We start from the raw sequence: 21949 nt of genomic DNA, 5'->3' as shown, positions 1-21949 counted from the left end.
GTTTTTTTGGATGAAATGTGATTTTGTTGAACTATTCATCAGTAAAGCATTCCCTTCATCCAGCAGGTATAAAAGTTAAGTCTGTGCATTGGTTTTCCAGTGTGGAGTCAGCTATTGTAGTACTTGTGGTATATGATGGTCTATTACAGAGAGGATGTAGATCAGAGGTCACAATGAAATGTGACTGTGAAGACCCTTGACCACTACTTTGTAATAGCTCCACTTAATAACATTACATGTGAGAACAAAAAGATTTCTTTGAATTAGTAGCTCTACTTGGTTCATTATTACCATATGTAATTTAAGCTGCACCAGAGGGACTGAACATTAGTGGAACTATGCTAATGAGAGAAGATAATGAAAAATAACATCTATCTTGACTTTAGCCTCTGTATATATGTGTACTATTTTCCAACTTCTTTCCATATGTACATAGATAAATTAATTGAGAGCTGCTTAAAAACTGTGTACATCACAGCATAATTGATAGGTAAGAGTCTTATGAAAAAATCAGATTTTACCCACTAGTGTTTATTGTAACTTTTTTCATTTGCAATGGAAAAAAACTTCTTTACTTTCTCCTTTGCTTTTCTTCAGACCATAGACCCACTTCTTAAATATTGTGGATGAAAGCCCAACTCCACTGAGGCCTGTAGCAAATATCCCATTGACTTCACTGAAACCAAGATTTTGCCCTGAATTTATAAAGTGGTAAAGCACTACTAAACCACACACGCCATAATGAACACTCAAAATGCCAGTGGTTTCTTCTCAGGGATTGGCAAAAATGCTGCTGCAAGATCATAGGGTATTAAACCAGTGTTTCTGTTGTCAGATATCCAGCAGAACCTTTGTTGGTATGCAGAGGAATGTTATTAAACACTCCACTCCTCAAACTGTTCTTAATGTCAAATGGACAGTGTACATTTTTACATGTTACTTTGGGTTTTAAATATATTTGCCTATTTGCTGTGCTTTGGAATCCGCCTTTTATGAATACACGAGATGCATCTGCAATTGCATGAAAATATCAGTATTGTGTTTTAGCATGGTTTCAAAATATCACAATTTTGTGTATGAGCACAGTGTATAACCAACCTTTGAAGATCTCTGTTATGAGTTTCTCCAGTGTGTTTCTGACTTGTTTCAGAAGAACTTTGTCTAGTTATAGACGTGGAAGAATCCTTGGTGCTTAAGACTTCCAGTAAGGACAGTTAACTGCAATTCTGTATGACACCACCTCCCTAGGAACTGAAATAATTTTGTGTAGATCACTGTACATTTCAGAAAGTGATACTGTCCACCACTTCTGAATTGATCTAGATATAAACTACTCATTGAAAATCAAAGAGTCTGTGATTAATACCAACTCCAATCCGTACTGATCTGCCCAAGAGCTGAGCACCCTTGTAGTCATACGGACTGGAAGTGCCAGAGGAAACATGGAGCTGTAATAGTGGAGCTGTTTCCAAACAGTTTACATGTGAAATAGATGTAGATACACTGTGGCTGACACATCTAAGACTGCTGATGTTTTTTTCTTGGGTATAATGTGATTGCCCAAAATTATGGGCCTTCTTATGGATATATTCAAACCAGATTGCTTTTTGTAAAGGACTCAGCTCATAGACTATGCTGTTCATCTTGTGTCTCCATATTTAAATGGATTTTTATGTTTCATTCAATGAATTAAAAAAGATTATTTCCTACAGTGACTTAATACAGAAGGGAGATTCCCTAAAGGTGTAGTTCTCCTTACAGTCAAAAGATGGTAGTACAATTTCTATTCCAAGCACCCAGCAACACTGAGCAATAGCTATGCATCCATTGTTTGCATTTATAGGAAGGGATGCAGCAACAAAAGAAGGGTAAGAATCCATAGATGAGATCACAACAACCAGTTGTTTGTCAGGCAGCAGTTATGACCGTGATCTTTCCTGGTAATTCTGAATGTGGCCGTGATGGCCAGGTTTAATTGGCTCTAGTGCAGCTATTGAGCCAGCTGATGCCAGGATGGACATCTGTAGTGAAGGGCTTAATGAAAGCATGAAATGAAAATATTCTTCTCACCATCTCTGATGTTTTCAATAAAGTCTCTAGAAGCAACAATTGATGTAGTTAAAGCAGCAAGTTTAATTAGGCCTAACTATTGATTAGTATAATATTAATCTTGAAGTATTTTATAGTGAGGTGCAAGTAATTGATGGCAAGAAAATGGTGCTTCTGTGGAAAAGAGTACTAGAGTTTTCTTAATTTAAAAAGGAGGGAAGTCACCACACACTAACTGCCCAGAGATTTAAGACAGGCTGTTCCTTGAGAAATGTGGGCTCTCCCATCCCATTTTATTTTCTATGAATACAAAGATGCTGATGCTAAAGAAAAGGAACTATTTATCTGCTTTTTTCACTAGTCAACAATGGGATTTCAATCCCATTTTGTCTGTAATGATTCCTGTTAGAGCAGTTGTTTGCTTGGGCATACCGCTGATTGTAGCAGAACCTGGAAAACTTATTTTACACAAGGGACACATTATGTTCTTCAGCAAAGTATAAACATTTAGGATCTAATATTCCTAGCACAGAAATATTTAGATGCATATGATAATACATCTGAGCTGAGAAGGTAGGAACATGGCTGCATGCAGTGTGTGCAAAGATTGTGATGGAACATTTGGATCTGTGAATAATATAGCAAGTACCTCTGTAAACACTGAGATACTACTGTGAATCTGCTTAGAAATAAGACTAATAACTTGAGATGCTGTAATACAAGTGATCTGCTTTTAGATGTGCAATATCTACTTCAAGAAGTCCAGTTCTGTACTGCAGTGCATGTAAAAACTGCTTAGTCCTACCAGGTTAAGCCTAGGCAGCAGAATTAGGCACCCTACGGAGTCAATGAAGAGCCTTCAGTCTCAGCATAGAAATAGCCAAAAGAAAACAGTGAGCACAGGACTGTGTCCAAATTCTCTTGCATTCAGGAACAAAGGTGCGGTTGAAAGCCACACATTACCACATTTTTCTACCGAGGATTCCCTTATGGATATCATCTACTGCAGCAGGACTGTATTTGGAGAAGACAAAACAAGTAGTGGTATTTTTCAATTCTCTGGCTTCAGATCAAAGGGTATAATGAGATATATTGCCAAAAAAGCTGTGCAGGTCAAGGCAAAGGCCCGTTTCTGGGGGGGGTATGAGAGCATTATGCTGCAAAACCAAGGGTTTGTTTTCTGTTCCCTGATTTCAGGCTCAGCCCAGGAGCAGGAGGAAGTTTGGAACTCCTAGAGTCGAAAGATTAGTTCCAGGCACTGGGGATTATCTGAGATCTGTCTAAATAAATCTCTGTATTATCTAAGGAAAATGATGGTAGGAGCAGACTTACACCTTTGATTCCTTCCCACCAAGCCAGAACCTCTCACTTCTAGAAATCAGGGAACTCTCTGTGCATGGAAAAGGACTTCTGCAGAATCTGAAGGAGAGAAAAGATACTGCTAACATACGTCATTGCAGCTCTTTCCTCTGTCTTCCACCAATCTTCACCTTAATTTGCAGTGATTTCTGCAGCATTCTAGTTGTCTCTGGGAATTCATTTTTTCAGGCGTGGCATAGTGTGTGGTTCCTAAATTATAAGTAATCCATTCAAATAGATGATTTGGACTGGAGTGCTGGAAAAGATTGCTAAGGAGTGTTTTGAGTAAGTGCTTTCATCATTGCCATTCCCCTTGGAACCCCCACACGCCCAGAAAGTTACTCAATTAATTCTAAATTGGAGGTAAAGCCATAGAGAGGTCTAACTAGCTGAATGTGTTAGTCACATTGGAATATAATTCTCCTGGTGGGTAATTTTGGTTTGTGTGTTTTAACTTGTTTCCTTGTATTTAACAAACATAAAGATGTTCCAAGTAATAGTGCTGTTTGTGGAAAGTTCCCTCTGGATGTCCCTGGAGTCTGAAGACATCCATTTCAGTTCAGAACTTCTAGGGCACAAATGGTGTCACAGCAGGCGACAAAGTGTCTCCACACTGATTTGATGAAGCAGGAGAGCTAAAGGTAATTATTTCTTGTTCCTTTTTGAGCTCCCTGGGCTAAAAGGGCTAAATGGAGAAGTCGTGAATGCTGGTTATAGTAATGGTGTTGAGGTACTAAAATCAGGAAGAATAAGAAAGGTGGACAAGGCAAGGACCAAACTGTGCCACCAACTGTTCATTTGTTTTCCAGAAAAACCTGTTTGACTTCCCTTTTACAGATACATCTTCCCATGTGTATACCAACACCTCAGTTCCACCTGCTGTCTCTTACCTGCTGTCCTGTCGTAACTGCAATCAAACAATTTTATTTAATAATAAAGGCAGGGTAGACCCCTGCAAACAGGACACTGCATGTACTGTGTTCAAGAGCCTTTTGGTAGATATAACATCATTAAACTGTGTCCACATGTGGTTGAAATCACTAATGGCTGTTCAAGACAGAACCTGCAGCACTGAAAAAAAGGTCTTCCATGTGACTCTAAAACCATGAGACCACTAAGAAGCTGTGCATGAGACAAATTCAAAAGCGCTTTTTTTTCTCTTCCAAACTTATGTCAATAGATACAATCCAGACCTTAGCAGGGAAATACAGAAACTGGGACAATTTTGTGCCTGAATTAGAAACCCTTTGTTCTATGGAGTCTTGCAGAATTGTTTCCCACTTTTCAATTATAATGTTATGTATCTGAATTTCCTGCCTTTCTGGATAAAGTAGTGAGGCACAGATGAGGCTTTCAACTTTCACTTCTACGCTGCTAGAACTCTATAATTTCAAATGATCAATGACAAATTTTACTCTTCTGTTTGTCATTATCTTAATGCAGCCTTCTGTGCTGGAGTTGTGTAATATAGACCCAGTGCAGCTTCTTTCTACTCTATCCATTCTGCACCTACAAATCAGATCAAGGTTGCTGGCTAACATTCTTCTTTTGAAGTTATGGGGCTTTTTAAAAATTTTGTTTCAGTTTAAAAGCTTTCATATGCATTTTATTTGTATAGAATGGGTACACGAGAAGTCAAGTAACACAATGTTAAGTGGCAACATTTCAGGTAGGATCAATTTATTTGGTCTGGTGATGTAAGAGAGAATCTGGAAGCATTTGGAGTATTTTGGATTAAACAGGGATATGTTATCGTGCAGTCTTGGTGATTAGAAACTTACAGATCCACCACCCTCTAGAGCAAGCAAAATCATCAGGTTACAAGTAGATAGTAGAACTAGGAGGCTGTTTTAGGTCCAAGACAACCTTGCCACAAGCACAGACAACTTGGAGAGTTCTTGTCATTCTGATATACTACTACTTGACTCAGTAAATGGGGGACCATTCTCAAATATTTGTTGGAAAAACAATCTTAAATGATGAGAGCTATGGACTTTGCATAGGAAGAAGAGTCAAGACATCCTGACTGGGATGGAATGTTGAGTTCCTACATTGGCCTTTTGCAGGTCTCTTGATTTTTTTTTTCTACATTGCTCAGCCCTCTAAGGAATAGACAGTCTTGTATTTAGCTATTCACAGGGCTTATTTGAAGTCAAGCACCTTGTTTAGAGATGGTCCTTTGCATCTTACATTGTCGTAACATGTAATTTCACAGAGCAGTCTATGTTCCACTCTCCAGGCAGTTGAACATCATCTCTGCTTCTTACCCTAGGGAGTGACTAGTTCATTGGCCATGTCATGCAATCATATCACAAAAACCTTGGGGACTGTCAGTGTTTAATCTGCCCTTAATGAAGCCTGCCAGATCAGCTTACACTATTTGTCACTATTTTCTGGCCTGGCTGACAGAGCCTTGGCAATGATTGCTGCTTCTAAAACAAAGAAAGAAATAGGCAGGCCTGCAGTTGGGAGTGTTAACTGAAATTGAAAACTATGAGAAACCCAGGCAGAAATCTACCTTTGATCTGTTTCCTGTGTGTTCTAGGCTACTTGAAATCAGATTAGTTTTAATCCCCGTAATTACTATATCCTTGGCTGAACTCAGGCAAGATGCATGCAGGGACCGAGGCCAGATGTAGGGCCCGCCTGCTCTCCGGGGTAGACTAGAGTTCAGGAACCCTCGATCTGGAAAAGTCACAGTGGAGTGCAGCCTTGTGCACAGCACTATGGCTTCTTAGTGACCGTGCACAGAGCCAGATTGTGTGTTTCTGCACTGAACTCCCCAGCATTTCTGGTTTATGAGTCAGTATGCAGATCCCTGCCAGCTCAAGTGGCCCTGCTCCCACATTGTAGACATGGCCTTAAATACCTAATGGCCACCTTAAACACTTCAGGCAGAAATGTAGGTCTTTGAAACCTGCCACATAACCCAGGTGTCTGGAGATGCTAAACAGTATCAAGGTCTGAGAAACTGGGCATCTCCCTCATACCTAGACACGTCAGGACCATCACAGAAGACACTCTGTGCCTGTCCTCTGAAACAGTCTGACAGAGCTCAGAAAGTATCTCTTGAACCCCAACAAAATAGCTCCTGCCATCAGGGACACAGAAACCTGATTCTACTCCTAATGAACAGCCAATTACTGAAGCAGAGATTGGACTCTCAAGGTTAATGCCTTAAACATCAGCCTGGCTACTAGGCTACACAGTGGTCCTTGTTCTCTCCTTCACTCCCTTTATTATTTAGTAATATCAGGACAGCAGCTTCAAGAGGTTTCCTACCTTAGAATAACATAAAAAGATATGATTAAATAAGGGCATGTTGGTTAAACTTGCATCTGTCAGCTAGTAGATTTGACCCCCAATCTGTCATCTCTGTATTGTACTGTACTGTAATTGCCTCTCATCTCTTCCCCAGTCAGCTTTTGTGGCAAAGGATGACTCAAGAGAATGGGTATGTATGAATCCCAGTTGGAGCTGGGCATTTTCCTGCACCCCAGATGAGGATACCGAGTTCATGGAGAGAGTTTAAGATGTTAGCATTCTGCAGTAGCTAAGTTAGGCAGCTCTGTGCTAATGTGCTGGCTTTTGTGGGTGTCATTCCTGTGGATTGCTTAAGCACAGAACTCTTGGCAGGGGGATCTGCAGACTGCAAGGCACCTTGTGGTTAGGAACTGACATCCCTGCCTGTGCCTCTTTGTGAATCTGTCTCTCTCTGTATTTACTGCTAAGATTTTTTCCCTCATCCAAAGCATGTCAATCCAAGCAGATAGAAAGGAGGACCTTTTCTCTAGAATAGGACCATGGGAGGAAAGAGATTGCAGTAGCAAAAGCAGTATAAATCTCATGAGCAGTCAATACCCTGGAAATATAAGTAGCTTGTCTATGTAAAAGCCTAGCATGGAGTTAGGTGAGGTGATATGTCAGCTAGAGATTTCTTTTGGGTAAGTAATGTCATATTGTACAAAGGGTTTCTATTGACACTTCTCTCTATTTCTGAGCAAAGCCATATGTAGTATTGTGTTGCTAATATATTTTTTCATATGCTTGATGTAATGACATGGGAAAAGATGTGGGAAACATATAATAAATACATCTGGAATGGGTGAATGCCATCTGAAATAAGCACTGGAAGTCTGCCTTTCTCAGCTGTATGGTAGGCTGTAGGGTTGATATCATGTTCAGTGACATGGGCCAAACAATGTCCAGGTCATAACAGCTCAATTACATTTTTTCTGAGTCTATTCACTGAGAAACCATTAGTGCAGATCCTGGGCTGTCAAGAGAAGCTTGGACTCCTGGGGTGAGCTGACTCCCTGCTGGAAGGAAACTAACAGCAAGTTCACAGGTTACAGCTGTATCTCTGTGTGCTTGAGTCCTGCTGTGAACACAAATCTTTCTTTTGTTAGTCTAACTGCCTTCTCAGCAGTATCTCAGCCGGGTCCCTTACAGTCTGATCAGAAACCTGGGTAACTTGGGATACCCAGGTAGCTAAAGGCAGAGTTTAAGGTAAGAAATGTAAGTGCTGTAGGTTAACTTACTGGAAGTACACTGGGACTAGTGAGATGCCCGCTTCTGAGGTTGGTTCCCAAACACCCTGTCCTATGCTCGAGGAAGCCACAAGTGTCCATGAATTGGATACACACAGAATATTTGCATAGGTAGATGGAGAGGGATCCAAGTTCATGCTGCTTCCACACTGAGCTGGCTAGATGTTACTTACCTCAGTCCAGAAATCATGTAACCGTGTCGGCTTTTGCTGTGCTATGCTTTTCTATGTTGGGAGAGCTGGCACAGCTATGAAAAGTAGTTGAACCTTCTCATTCTTTGTCAGATGTTTGCTTCTTTTTTTTTAAATAAGCTATTCACTTAATTGCTTTACCTTGTTGTAATATTAGTTTCTCAATTTGTCCCTATTGCTGTCTTTGTACAGTGTACTCTTTGAAGTTCAAGGTTGTACATAGCAAAGATGTCAGCACTACGTGAGTTTAAGTGACAGTTTATCTCTTTCTAATCTACTTAAGGAATCTTTTCATTTTAGTGCTTTTCTTTTGAATATGTTTTCTTTCCTAGGGCCACTAAATACATGTTTCACTAGACATTGTCTAATTATGGTGTAATTTTGTATATAAGGTTAATTCAGAAGTGGATGTAGATGTTTTGTTGAAAATATTTTCTAATTTCCATTTTTTTAGTTATAGAAGGCAAAAGATTATTTTGTTGGTATGTCCTGTGGATAGAACATGAGAGCCCCAGGGTTCAAAAGTCAGATGTGAGGGAGGCCTGACTCCTGTGTAATATTTGACTAGGAAAGTGTTATTTGATAAATCATAAAAGTTTCAGTCATGTAAGATGCAGAGTGTGTCCTGGTGGTGCTGAACTTTCTCAAATCCAAATGAAGTTAACACCATGCACCAAATCTCCTTTGTTTTTCTGTACAAAAGAGATACAGTGTTTAGTGCTTTCACATCTTCATATAACACTTGAGTTTCACACACAAAAAGGTGTGTGTGCACAGCCTCTGACAAAATACTGCTCTGTGTAGATCTCCTGTATAGGTCAGTTTGGGTATTCAATGCAATTTATGGAGCAGTTTTCTTCTTTAATTTACAAGTCAAACTTTTCCCAGTACAGGGAAACCCCTTTGAGAGATTTTGTATTAGAGAATGTCCCATCATTTGTGGCACCAGTAGGTTTTTTGTGAAAACACGGTCTCGGTTCTTGAACACCTGCTTGGAGAAGCAACATCCTAAACAACACCTCACCTTCAGGCAGCATGAGTCTCCTTTGTAAAAGTGTCTCCACTACATATGAAAGAAACATAAACACTGCGGGGTTCGAAGCAATGCTTCCTGGAGAGCCCCTCTGCACCGTGGAGTGTAGAAGGACCTTGCACAAGTTTTGGGGTAATGTTCTGTAGGCAGGATGCTCTCTATTGTTCATCTGAATAGGAGTAGAGAAGAAAAATCACTCCCCATGTATATTAATGTAGTTCATGCTACGAAAAGTTGCTAGATTGACAGGTCAGGAGAGATCTTGTTCCACTGAGTCACAACACAGATACCTCAGAGGTAGGGTTTTACTAAAGTTTCCCCAACAGTATTTTTCAAACTGAAATCACTGATTTTGTGTACAGTTAAACAGGTAGCTTTGCCTTCTTAACCATTTGACTTTTGATTTCTATTACCAATAAAAGGGTTATCTGCAAGGGTAGCTGCAGATAGGGGAGGGAGGGGAGATGTCTACCTACCCGTTTCACAGGGGTCACAAAACATCTGTGACACAACTAGCATTTCATGTTATCCCCAACTCAGGCAGGTCTTCAGCTGCTGACTTAGAAGGCAAAGCCAGCCCCCTCACCCTGCCCAGCCCCATTAGCAGGGCTCTAACCTCCCCATCTGCCCGATACGATCTGACAGGTCTGCCCTTCCCACCGTGGCTGTGGGCAGCTTTGTCTCCTCTGAGCTGAGAGGAAGGTCATATAAACAGCAGTGTGCCTTTTCTGCTTCTGCTCCACTGCACGCTATGCCTCACTGACTCATACGGCTCCTTTCAGGCACTTCCTCGAGTTTTAACGTAGCATAATTTCATAATGTAGAGTAAGTGACTTTGAAGCTGATATTTCCATTTTGAACGGGGTAGGTGTAAGTGGCATTTGGGCTCACGTTATTAAGTGAGGTCCTGTGTCATTAAATGAGGTTTCTGGAAGAATAAACATACAGAAAAAAACAGTCTATAAGATGCAGCATTAATTGCTACATTGAGCCATGATGTCAAGTAAATGCTTCTCTTCCTCCTTGCTTCCCACAAGTGCTGAAGAACAGACCTTGTTTACTGGAATTTACGAATTATTTTGTCTTTCTGAGTGATGCAATGACAGTGCCCCCTACACTCTCATTTAATTCATAATACCATTTGGGGTTTTTTATCCTACATTTCTAATGCAGTTTTTAAAGAACTGTATTTCTTGCCCCCCAGACAGATCAGCTCTAATTTTATAATGAGAATTTCAGTGTTAGATTATTTTAAAAAAAGAATCTAGGCCATATATGCTATGTAAGGTTGCCATAGTAACAGTTTCTCTGAGGGGAAAACCGACTGTCCGTAGTTTCCACAGAAACCACTCCCTGCTGAGACAGGTGCCTCCAAGGGAAGTGAAGGGAATATAAATGAGAGAGAAAAAGACACACACAGATGTCATATGATCTCTGCGGCATCCCCACACTGTTGCAAATTCAGCTGAACATTTCTGGGTTTATTTTTAGTTTGTTTTTGATTGCATGACTGGCACCTTCTCTTGTCATGTAGACTCTGGCCACCCTTCCCTCACATGGAAATGGTTTTGCAGCTGGAGGTACAGCAATGCTCCACCTTGGCAGTGAACCGACCACATCAGCATACCAAAGTCCAGTGCTCTAGGAACCACTGTGCGTGGGAGAATTTAAATGGTAAATGAGAATTTTCCCCCTTTTTTATTAACTTTTTTTTTTTTTTTTCCTGAAAGATGTCAGCAAAGACAGACAGGTATGGAAATACTCTTCCCAGAGAGGAATCAGAGAGGGGTGAAGCTCAACTAATTTGTCAGTTAATGGTTTTGTTCTTTTGGGGTACGAGCATGCACTGCTAGGAAAAATGTATTCTGAAAGATCAGGAGGTAGTAAAAAGGAATTAACTCAAGTCCTAGGATTTGTTAACCAAGAAAAAAAGGATAAATTTTTTTAACGTACTTTAATGTCACTGAGGCAAATATGGATTAACTTTTCTGAAGTCCTTTTGCATGTTTTTTTTTCACAAATAGTGTTGATTTGTTTTATTTTTTTCTTCAAGGGCAATAAAACTGTGACATTCATTCAAGGCTTAGTGCACCCATAACTACAGATTAACACGCTGGCTACTTCATCTTCATCCTGTCATCTCTCTGCTGCTTTATGGGGAAAGCAGGCTGACATGGTTATTAAATCTGGCAGCTGTGTTGTATGCACATGAGAAGCAAGTAGAGCACAGCATATAGAAAATGAGTAGCTTTCAGATAACAGCCTTCTTTTCACTGCTGCGAGGCTTGAAAGGCAGCCTAAAAAGCTCTTTTCCTTCTTTGTAATCACCAGTCACTGGATCAGTGCGCAAATATCACAAATACAGTTGCAAATGTAAGTATTCCTTGCCTGTGTGGTGCTTTCAGATTGCTAATTAGGGTTTCTACCTCAGCGTTCTGCTTGAAAAAGCAGAGAGATGAAAGCTGAAAACATCCTGACAGGGAAAGCTTCTCTGCAGTATTGTTCTGGCTTTCAGTGGAAGAGCTACTCAGGGAAAGGGATGCATGAAAGCTTTCTGGAACAAATAGTTTGCGGTTGTGTTTGTTGATTTTTTGGGACATCTGCTTGCCACTTTGTCTGTAAGGGGAGAAGCCAAGCAAATGCAGGAGGTACTTCTGGAGAGATGGTTTTCTGCTTACATTAGATTTAGATATAGAGCGGGAAAGATACTTCAGCAGTAATAGATGGCTTGTGAATGCATAGGAGAGAAATCTGCCATGGTATTTTTCACCTGGAATCTTTTCTTTAAAAATCCATAAATGCAGAGCCGGACTTCTCATTAAGAAACTCAACAGTACCTTATTATCAGAAGCGCAAACAAATAGTCATCATAAGGGGCACCAGTAAGTCTGCATCTGACCTGATAAGAACAATGAACATAGCACGGTGAGCAATGCATGTTTTTCACCAATCTCACTCTGCCTGTACATGAAGACGATCTTTATCTGCGATGTGGCATGAAGGTAGGATAGTAAGGTGGTTGGGAAGCAGCAGAGTTGAAGGTTTCTCAGTGTTGTTATGATACTGCAAGGAAGATAATTGGTATTTGTTAGTGTTTTTTGGTCTCATAGCACTGAAGAAACAGTATCTTGGTTTTTGTTCTCCTTTATAATTCAAAGCTTCTGTAGTGCCATTGTTCTGTTGAGTTTATGGCAGTGAATTCTTACTGTGCTGTGAATTAAATCTGCTTATTGAAAACAGCCTGTGGTCAGTACCAAATATAAATGTCACATAATTGCACAAGAGATGCAGGCTGTAGCCGGTTTGTTTGTGTTGCCACATCACGTTTCTTGCTTTATTTACAGGTTTTGTTATTTCTTAGGGACCACTGTGGTACTGTAAGCTTTTTATGAGCCATGTGAAAATGTCATTGTCACAGTTAACAGATGACTGCCATTAAGTGACTAGGGAGAGGGTATATATGTTGTGTTGTTTGCTGCACATAGAGGGCTAAACATATTCATGATATAACCCCCTTGATAATACTGCTATAACACAGGTATGTTTGATCAATCTGTTGTTTATAAGATGCTTTTGCAATACTTCAGCTTCATCTTACAGATTTATATGTAGAAATACCTGTCTTCATTGTAGCAAGTGAAAGGTGGTTTTGAAGCTTGTCTTCCTTTCTCTTATCTCCTTTTTCCCTCATATACAGTCAGAAATTCATAGCTTCCCTGAACCTTAGTTGTGAAAATGGTCATTTTTGATGACAGCTGTGGAGCTAATCTTCCCAAGCCTGAGTGGCAGCCAGCCAACTGCTGAGACAAGTGGTGACCTTTCAGGACAATGTCTCTCACAAAAATGTCAAAATATTAAAATGTCAGACATCAAATGCCATGTGCGCTGGGAAGGGTTGTCAGCTGGCAGGCTTTCAGCTGAAGGCAGTTAATCCACTGCTTGCCTGGATTAAACATTGAAAGCCCCTACCTAAACCTCTAAAATGTAGGGAAATTATTCATATGTGTCCTGGATAGTTTCAGAAGTTCTTCTGGGAAGATTTGGGACGTGGATGGAAAATTTCACAGGTGTTCTATTTCAAATCTGCTCAGGGATCTTCCTGGTGGATGTCCAGAAAAGCAGCTTTTTGCCTTTTCTTTTGCACTTTGCATCGTATACCAGTTTTCCTCCCAAATCTCTTACCCACAATGTAAATGGATCCTGATGAAGCCTAAGCAAAGTTCTTTTTGGGCATATGCTCACTGAATATTAAACAATCCCCTGCAGTTCTTGGTGCTGCAGCCCTGAGCTGAAACCTCATTTGCTATTACATGCATCGATGCTTTGTAACTTTCTTTGAAGGCACTGAGGTGTGAGCATTCCCATGCTCGCTGGTGTGTCAGCTTCTCAGATACCTTTACCCCCAGTAAACAGATCAGTGACACTGTGATTGCCTGCCTTGTTGGTTTGCCCCCTGCCGCATAAGTATTTCTGGGACATGTGAAACTGCCTGATCCTCTACCTTAGCCTGTAGGAAAGCCAGGCATTGTGCATGGTTGATCAGGGAACTAACCTGTTCACCTTGTGGTTGACCTCACTTGGAGAATAAGAAAGGGTACACCAGTGACCGCACCAGAGCAGTCTTCTCTAGCCAGTTTGCAACTGGCCACAGTTCAAGAGAATCCTCAGTATTCTCCATGCAAAGCACAGGGTGACCTGCCAACACAGGTAACCCCTACAAAGCAGACAATGGCCAGATTTAATGGTGCCAAATCCATTGCTACTTACCAAGATGCTGAAAAGGGATGTAGTCCTTTCCAGTATTTCCTTCCTTTTTTTCCAGACAGGAGTTCTGTGTCACTCCAAGTTCTCTCTCTTACTACAGGCAAGCAACTTTTTAGAACTGTGTTTTAGTGTTCTTCACGTCTACTCCTAGAGGAAGTGTGTCCTGCCCCCCACTTTTAAAATTGGGAACACTGCATTCCATGACCACCTTCTCTCTTCTGTAGTCATAGGAAAGACTAAGTCCCCATGTTTGTCTTTTCTTTCCAGTCAGTATTCTGTGATCACTTCGCCTTTCTCCTAATTCCCTACAAGAATAATTATGAAGCAGATGAGGTAGGTAAGGACAAATTCCCATAAACATCTTACAGAAATTAATCCTTCCTCCTTCCCTTCCTTTCTTCCTTCTGTCTTCATATATCTGTATGCTTTGCCACAAGCATTTCTGTGATTTGCGACTTACTAAGACTTAAAAATCTGTTTGGAAGAAAAACATTATGCTCATCTAGTTGAGGAATAAAAAGGTAACTGAGGTACCAATTAATGTAATTTATCACAACACAGATACCTAGGCTGAGTTTTGGATTTTGATCTTCAAACACTAAACCGCATGTAAGCACTATCTATTTAATCATCCCTGACAACGTTAAAGAAAAAATAAAATAGGGATGGTGCTGTTTTCTGCGGGCTTTGCATAAAGAAAAAATCTGAGGAAAATAACTGAATATATTCATCAGCATCTGTAATTTCTTTAAAATCCAATTATACAGGGCTTGGTTGTTTCCTAAGAACCTGTGCAGTGTCAGATCAGTTCACTAAACATCAGTCATTACACCTGATATGAAATTGTGACTTGCACCAATGGCATTATCATTTTATTCTGCATTTATATCATTATTACTCTTTACTATTTCTGTAGCATCTACACTTTTATTGGAAGGGTGCTGTGCTAGCTACTGTATAGAAACAGAAGGTAATCCTTGGCCCCAGATTGCTTACAAGCTATTTTAAAAATAAAGCAAAACCCCCTTATCATCCAGTTACCACCTTTTCTTGTTTGGCTTTTTATCTGAATTCAGAATACAGATGTCAGTAGTACATTATAACTGAATTGGTCATCAGGATACCAGAGTTTGCCTAGACATGGGCTTGAAATTGCATGTAATTAAAATAAGAAAATGACATACACTTACTGTGACCTTATTTCAAAGCTGTCTTACTGATTCACTTGGAGTATCTCCCTTAGACTGTTCATGTTAGCTATTAAGTTAATGACATATATTAATTGAAATTAACTCAACTGACCGAACAAATATGACTATAATTACAAAATAGTTGCGGGCCACTGATGAAGATTCCGTTTAAAATCGTTAAGACACTGTTGTCAATTACTAAGTTAATAAGACTCATGGTAAACTTAATTACTAAGGTAATAATATCAATTATTGTTTGATGAAGCATGTTTACCTGTGGTTATTTACAGGATCTAAATTTCAATGTTGATTATTGACATGAAATAGCAGCAACATGACACATGGCCACCAGATGGTAATTGACTCACCATGGACCATGTACTGTGATTTGGGCAGGTGAACAGTGGGGATCATAATATGGAATGAGTCTTCATCTGTATTTTCTATAAGACCAGCTTTTCCCAGCTCTCTGCTCCTTACCCATCCTACAAGTAGATTTCAGAAGTCACACATCTCTTAACATCACCTTTTCTGCTACCTGTTGTTTGAACAGTATGGTGTAAGGTACACAGTAGTTTTTATACCCGTAAACTCTGACTGAATCTGCCATCTGAAATCAGTCAGAAAAACTCTCAAGTTTACAAAGCCATACTATAATGCGCCATTCCATTCCATTTATTCAGTTTGTACACTCTTCAGATCATCCTTCATGAGGCAAAGCTGTAGCATGTGAGTATAAGCTATAACTTAACTGAGCAATATAACTGATATAACTGAGCAAAATTGCATAATTATTCTTTCTGGAAACTTATCTTGTGCAAACCACTATGATTTCTAAGTGCCATTTTTATTATGAGGTCATAAACCTAGTTGTATATGCAGGAGTAAAAAATCTAAAGGATCCCAGAGGACCAAGTTGCAGTTGGAAAGATACAATACCTTGAATTTCCCAGGATTTTTTAATTTCAGTTTGCAGCTATACTTTGTAATGGTATCTCTTTTTGCATTGACACTGCAACTTGTATAACTGTGGTGATATACTAAAAACTAACAGTGGACATTGGTGTCAGCCTAAATTTAAATATATTCTGACAGTGGCACTGTTGTCCCTTCTATAAAGCAGTTGAAAGAATCTGTAAATGAATGCAAGCTGCCAAACATGAAAGGCTATTGTACTCATCGAATATCTTGGGTTTTGGGGTTTTTTTTGCATATGGGGGACAATGAATAAAGCAGTCTGAAAGATTATTTGCAAGCATGCAATTAATCATAAATTCAGCTTAATCTGGATGGATAAAGCTGATTTATCCATCTGGTTAGCTAGTACTTTGAAAGGACTTTGCAGAACTCATTAGTTCAGGAATATTAAGACAGGTGCCTTTTTTTTTTTTTTTTGTGAGACAATTCTATGATTCCCAAATGGATAAGCTAGAAGGCCAAAGGCAAAATAATTTATCCTCAGGAGTGGTATGGATTACTGTTAAGAACGTTCTGAAATCCTTGTCCTATCAATCATGTATTTCAAAGCATTCCTAAAAGTAATGACCTAATTTTAAAGACAGTAAATCAGAAATCACCAAATCACTGCAGCTTCTTTGTCTCTTAGAAAAATGGGTAGTCTTAATTTAAAGGTTTCAGTACTTTTGAGTCACCTTTACATATCTAGGGGAGTCATTCCAAAAAGTTAAATACTTTTTCTGTTCTGCTTCCCCCCCCCCCCCCCCCCCCCCCCCTTCAATTCAGGGGGAATTCACTCACTCAAGGAGCCTTTTTAAGCACCAAGAGAGTCTACAGACTGAAAGCAAGCTACCTCTGTTGAATGCATTGTAATGAACAAGCTTGCTTTCTTCTTTGGATGGAAATAGGTTCACTGAAATATGTGTCTGGCTCTGTCTTGGCAGAGTGGAGAGAAGTAGTTCTAGGTAGCAGGGATAGTTTTTTGAAAGAGGAGGTTGACATCGACTCCCTTGACATTCTGAGTGTTTCCTTGCTGATGTATCTGAATCCATAGGTTGTTACAGCTTTGCTACACTGTGTGTAGCCCTCAGACAGATTTAAATTAGTCATTAGTTAATGCTAAGGCATTAGGTAATTGCTATGTAAAAGTGAAGCAGTGAGGCTGAAAATTGTTGGACTGGATGATCTTCGAGGTCTTTTCCAACCTAGACGATTCTGTGATTCTGTGAATTAGATCAACTAACACCCAAATTATTTTAGCATGTTTGGAGTTTCCAGGCCAATATACATATTAACCTTGGGCCAAGACATAGCCATCCTACAAGTGAATGTAACTCACACTGCATATTCTCATGGCAAAAATTTTACCCCAAAGGGGCTTCCAACCATCAGTGTTCCAACCATATGGAATTGCCAAAGTACTCTTCTTCTCTATAAAATTTAAGATTGTGCAATTTAAAATGAGAAACAGATAATTTATTCAGCTTTTTTTGCTTTTAAGAGCATGTTGAGAGTTAACAGAGTGAAGCTTGTAACATGGATAGATTTGTATAATGCTTATAATGAACACCATGCTATGGACATCAGAGGTCTGCTAGAAAAGAGTAATTATTGATGAGAAAAGAAGTCTTTATTTTAATTGTAATTATTAGGAGACTCATGATGGTTTGCTTTGATTCTGACCTTGATTGTTCATGCACTGAAATAATAATTGCAGCTAATTCCTTTTTCCAGAAATGTTAATTTCTCGCTCAGCATCACAGAGTGTAGGTAAGGGAGGACCACCATACAAAACACTGTTATTTTTATTTCTTGGGAAGCATGAGTTTATCCTTGTGGGCCAACAAAAGGCCGTATCATTGGCTTAGGGTAGTGCTTTTAAAAAATGGTCCCGTCCTTAAAATGTCTTCTGAAAGGTTTTGCTTTGCTTTATTCTTGAAGACATGAGGGCAGTTAGACACAGAGAGGATCTCACCTGATTGCAAGTACTGTGGAGGGCAGAAATAAGAAAGCTCTTCAATGCTCCTTGATCCTCAGCTAGCTGTAGGAGAAATCAGAGATGATGTTATGCAGCTCTGATTTATGGAGATGGAAAAAGATTGCTTAGATCTTTCAGCAGTGGAGACCCCACACTACTCTGATTCTATCATCTGGAAAGTCTTTTCCTGTAAATACATTTCTCCTCTGTTTGTCACTGAGGAAAGTTTGAGTGTTGCCAGACCAATAAGTGGCACAACATCACTATGTCATCTTCTGTGCTTCTGGTGAACTATCCAAATAAAAGTGTTCATAAAGAGAGCTCAAGAGAGCCCTTCAACTGATTGGTTTAATCAGGTATGGAGATTAAAAGTAGGTGTAGGGCTGCCTATCACACCGTCAATTTAATTCTCTAGGTTAGTGAATTCTCTTTACAGGACTGTCTGTCAATGGGTATGTGTACAAAGTAGTCCATAGTGGTTTGTTTATGTACTAATTCAGAACAGATGCTCAAATAGCACAACTTTCATGAAGGAGGAATTGATAAAGAGTGCAGCTGGGGTGTGGATGGTACAAGAAACTCCATCCATCATTTTCCAAAAGGCACAATGAATGGCTTAATTGTTGCTACTGACAATTGTTGGCCATTTTATTTGCTATAGACAAAGTATGATCCCACTAAGAGCCAACTCTGAGAAATACAGTGACAGGGAAGTCTCTTTTTTCCATTCACTTGGCTTCATTCACTGAACAGATTCCACTGGCTCTGTCTGGACCAAGACCTTCCACTATTGCTCACCTGCAAACCCCACTTCTTGACCACCATGAGGTCTTGAGCTGGCTAACATAGCTGTAAACAGAGAAGGAACAACCCTGACAGTGAGGAAATAGTGTTAGTACAGTATGCAATAAAAAGAGCAGTATTTCATGTGGGGGAGTTTTTGCAGGGCGATATGTAAAGGTACTGTCTTCTGAGAGAGCTGCCCATGGGAATAGTTATCCTCATACCAGAGAGTTTCCTTCAGCGTCTTGTGAATCTAATCTGTCCTCTTTTGTTGAACTGGGTTTGATGTGTCTTGTTTAATATCTTCCTTTGCTGCAAGGTTTATACTTAAGGCCATCTCTGGTGCAACCCTTTGTGTAGATTGGACTGCAGTACTGATACCTCTAGAGGACTTTACAGAGTATTTGATATTTTTTTATTTCTTGGAACAAAATATCTATCTGAATTGGGTTTTTATTTTTATCTCTTCACATGTTATCAATCTTCTCTTTGTAATACTTGATTGAGGCTTGCTACATAGGAGAGGAAAAATCAGTCTTTTGAATGGAGAAAGGACTTTTCACAAAAGAAATATGTGCATTGTTTGGTCTCATCTAATTTCTTCTAGAGGTTTATTCCATTCTCTGATCAAAAATTTTGTGCCCAAATCCAGGTGTGTGTTATTCTTATAAATTGTAGATGTTATAGTGGTTTGTAGAGGAAAAGAAAAACATTGGAATTCGACTCATCACCTGTTCTTACAATGAGGACACAAGTCTTTAATTAGCATCAAAAGCTAGCATCCCAAAAACTAGCAGGCTTTCTTCAAATATTAGTCCCCTTGCAGCAAAGAAGGTGGTACCCTGGGCTGCATTAGGAGAGATATTGCCAGCAGGTTGAGGGAGGTGATCCTTCCCCTCTACTCAGCACTGGTGAGGCCACATCTGAAGTTCTGTGTCTAGTTCTGGGCTCCCCAGTATATGAGAGAGAGGGACATACTAGACAGTCCAGCAAAGGGCCACAAAAATGTTGAAGGGATGGGACCTTCTCTTCTGTGAGGAAGGGCTGAGAGAGCTGGCACTGTTCAGCTTGGAGAATAGAAGGCTCGGCGAGGATCTCATTGACATGTACAAATACCTGAAGGGAGGGTGTAAAGAGGATGGAGCCAGGCTCTTTTCAGTAGTGACCAGTGACAGGACAAGAGACACAAGATGAAAGACAGGAGGTGGTTTGAACATCAAGACATGGTTTTTCACTGTGAGAGTGAAAAACTTCATTGAGCACTGACAGAGTTTGCTCAGAGAGGTTGTAGAGTCTCCATCCTTGGTGATATTCACAACCTGACTGGATGTGGTCCTGGACAACTGGCTCTAGGAGACCATTCTTGAGCAAGGGGGTTGGACCAGATGACCTCCAGATGGTCCTTCCCCCCTGAGCCATTCTGTGGTTCTGTGATTCTGTAATTCTCTTAATGAGTATCAAATAATAAGACTAAACATAAGTAGCTACAAACGTACTCATATCAATACATCCTCAGCATAAAAGAAAATACAGTATCAGCAGTGTGCTACACAAACCCTAGGAAAAGACAGAAAGAAAGCTTCCTGTATCACATCAAAAATTCATTTCCCAAATGAGTATGCGTCAGGACACAGTGAAGTTAGTGTACATATTCCTGTGATTTTAAAAAAGACATTCTCTAGAATAAAGCCTCTCCCTATTGTTTAGTGCTCAGGCTCCTACTACAAAGCAGAGGATTTTAATGGTTCTCAAATAAAGGCACCAGAATTTTTATCAGCAAAGCAATTTGATTTTTCTCAGTCTTGTTCTCAGAAATAACTCAATGATTTTGTCTGAATTTTTTTAATGAGGCAAACATCTAACATCAAAAATTTCACCCCAGCCACTAAAGGCTATCAATGTATTAGTTGCTGAAAGCAGGGTCACTTAAAGGAGAAATATGAAATTACCATGCTTACAGATGATACTATCAAAATGCACTAAAAATGCACAATTGCCAACAAAATGCTGCTTTGTGCAGACATCATAGCACTCAGTACCTCCATGTAGTAAAGAGGTTCCTAAGTATAGCTGTAGCAAGATTTCTTAGAAAAACTCTGAATGGTAATTCATTCTACTGAGGATGTTATTAAATATCTCTGTGAGTTCTTTGTCTTCTAAAAAGTGGTATTGGAACTCGCTATAGAGGCTGAGATTACTGTGGATGAGGAAGGAAGTGAAAGGCAAAAAGATTGGTCCATACATTTTCAGTTTCATTTTTTGAAATTTAACTTTTTTCCTCATTCAAAAATTAAACAGATTTTTTTAATCTGCTGAATATTTCCTTTAGAGACTGCCTGTGTCCTGTTATTCTGAATTGTGCACATTAATCGCTCTTGAATCCTCTGGAATATCAAGGAGTTCACATGCCTTTTGTTTTAGGCATCATCGTATCTAGGGATGCCAGTGGGACTGACTGCAAGATAATCTTCCTTTCTGGCTGGCTTGTGCTTTTTGCTGTCTTTAACCTGTCCTTAAAATGACCAGGAAATATAGCTTTAAAATAACTGCATTAATACAAGCGATTACTTAATTTTAGCAATTATATTGCAATTACCATTGCCTCATTTTGTGAGGTCCCTTTCAGCTTCAGCTTGAGTCAGAAAGCAACTAAGAGCAAACAACAATCCTTTCAAAGCAAGAAGACTCCTTTAAATGTGCCACATTGCTGATCTTGACAAGCACGCAGAAAAGCACAAGTGAATGCACAGAAATTTTCAACGCCTGCTGTTCACCCAGACACTGGCTACTATGCAATATTGCCTCACAACAGATTTTGTTCCTTGCATGCAAATAGAATCACAGTGTGCAAGCTATAATTTAATCCATGTCATAGACAGGGTCAACACAAAGGCCCTGGTAGAGCACTGGGCTGCAGTCAGGCAGCTGTGACTGTTTTAACAGAAATCAGGGAGTCCTTGCTCAAAGAATGAGGCAGCATGTTCATTACTTTTAGAGCAATAAGAAGACTGAATGCTGAAGTGGTTTTTTGGGTTTTTTTAAATAGCAGTTAAAAGAATAGAACAAAAAGCAGACTGAGAGGGAACTGATTTCCT

The 21949-nt window shown here is 39.7% G+C and overlaps 1 protein-coding gene across 4 annotated transcripts in view; it reads left to right on the top strand.

The window, feature by feature from the left end:
* TRIM2 (tripartite motif containing 2) overlaps positions 1-21949 on the top strand; it is a 122619-nt gene that overhangs the window by 19217 nt on the left and 81453 nt on the right. The window contains exon 1 of one of the 4 annotated variants that reach the window (XM_074822999.1): positions 10786-10856. The exons of 1 other annotated variant lie outside the window; for it this stretch is intronic. The gene's annotated coding sequence lies outside the window, so the exon portion shown is untranslated. Of the gene's footprint in view, positions 1-10785; positions 10857-11286; positions 11556-11812; positions 12108-21949 lie in introns of those variants that run through there. 2 more of the 4 variants (XM_074822995.1, XM_074822998.1) reach the window with 2 other exon arrangements.

The sequence above is a fragment of the Strix aluco genome, chromosome 4, assembly GCF_031877795.1.
Source record: "Strix aluco isolate bStrAlu1 chromosome 4, bStrAlu1.hap1, whole genome shotgun sequence".
NCBI lineage: Eukaryota > Metazoa > Chordata > Aves > Strigiformes > Strigidae > Strix > Strix aluco.
This window is presented reverse-complemented; position numbering and strand designations above follow the sequence as displayed.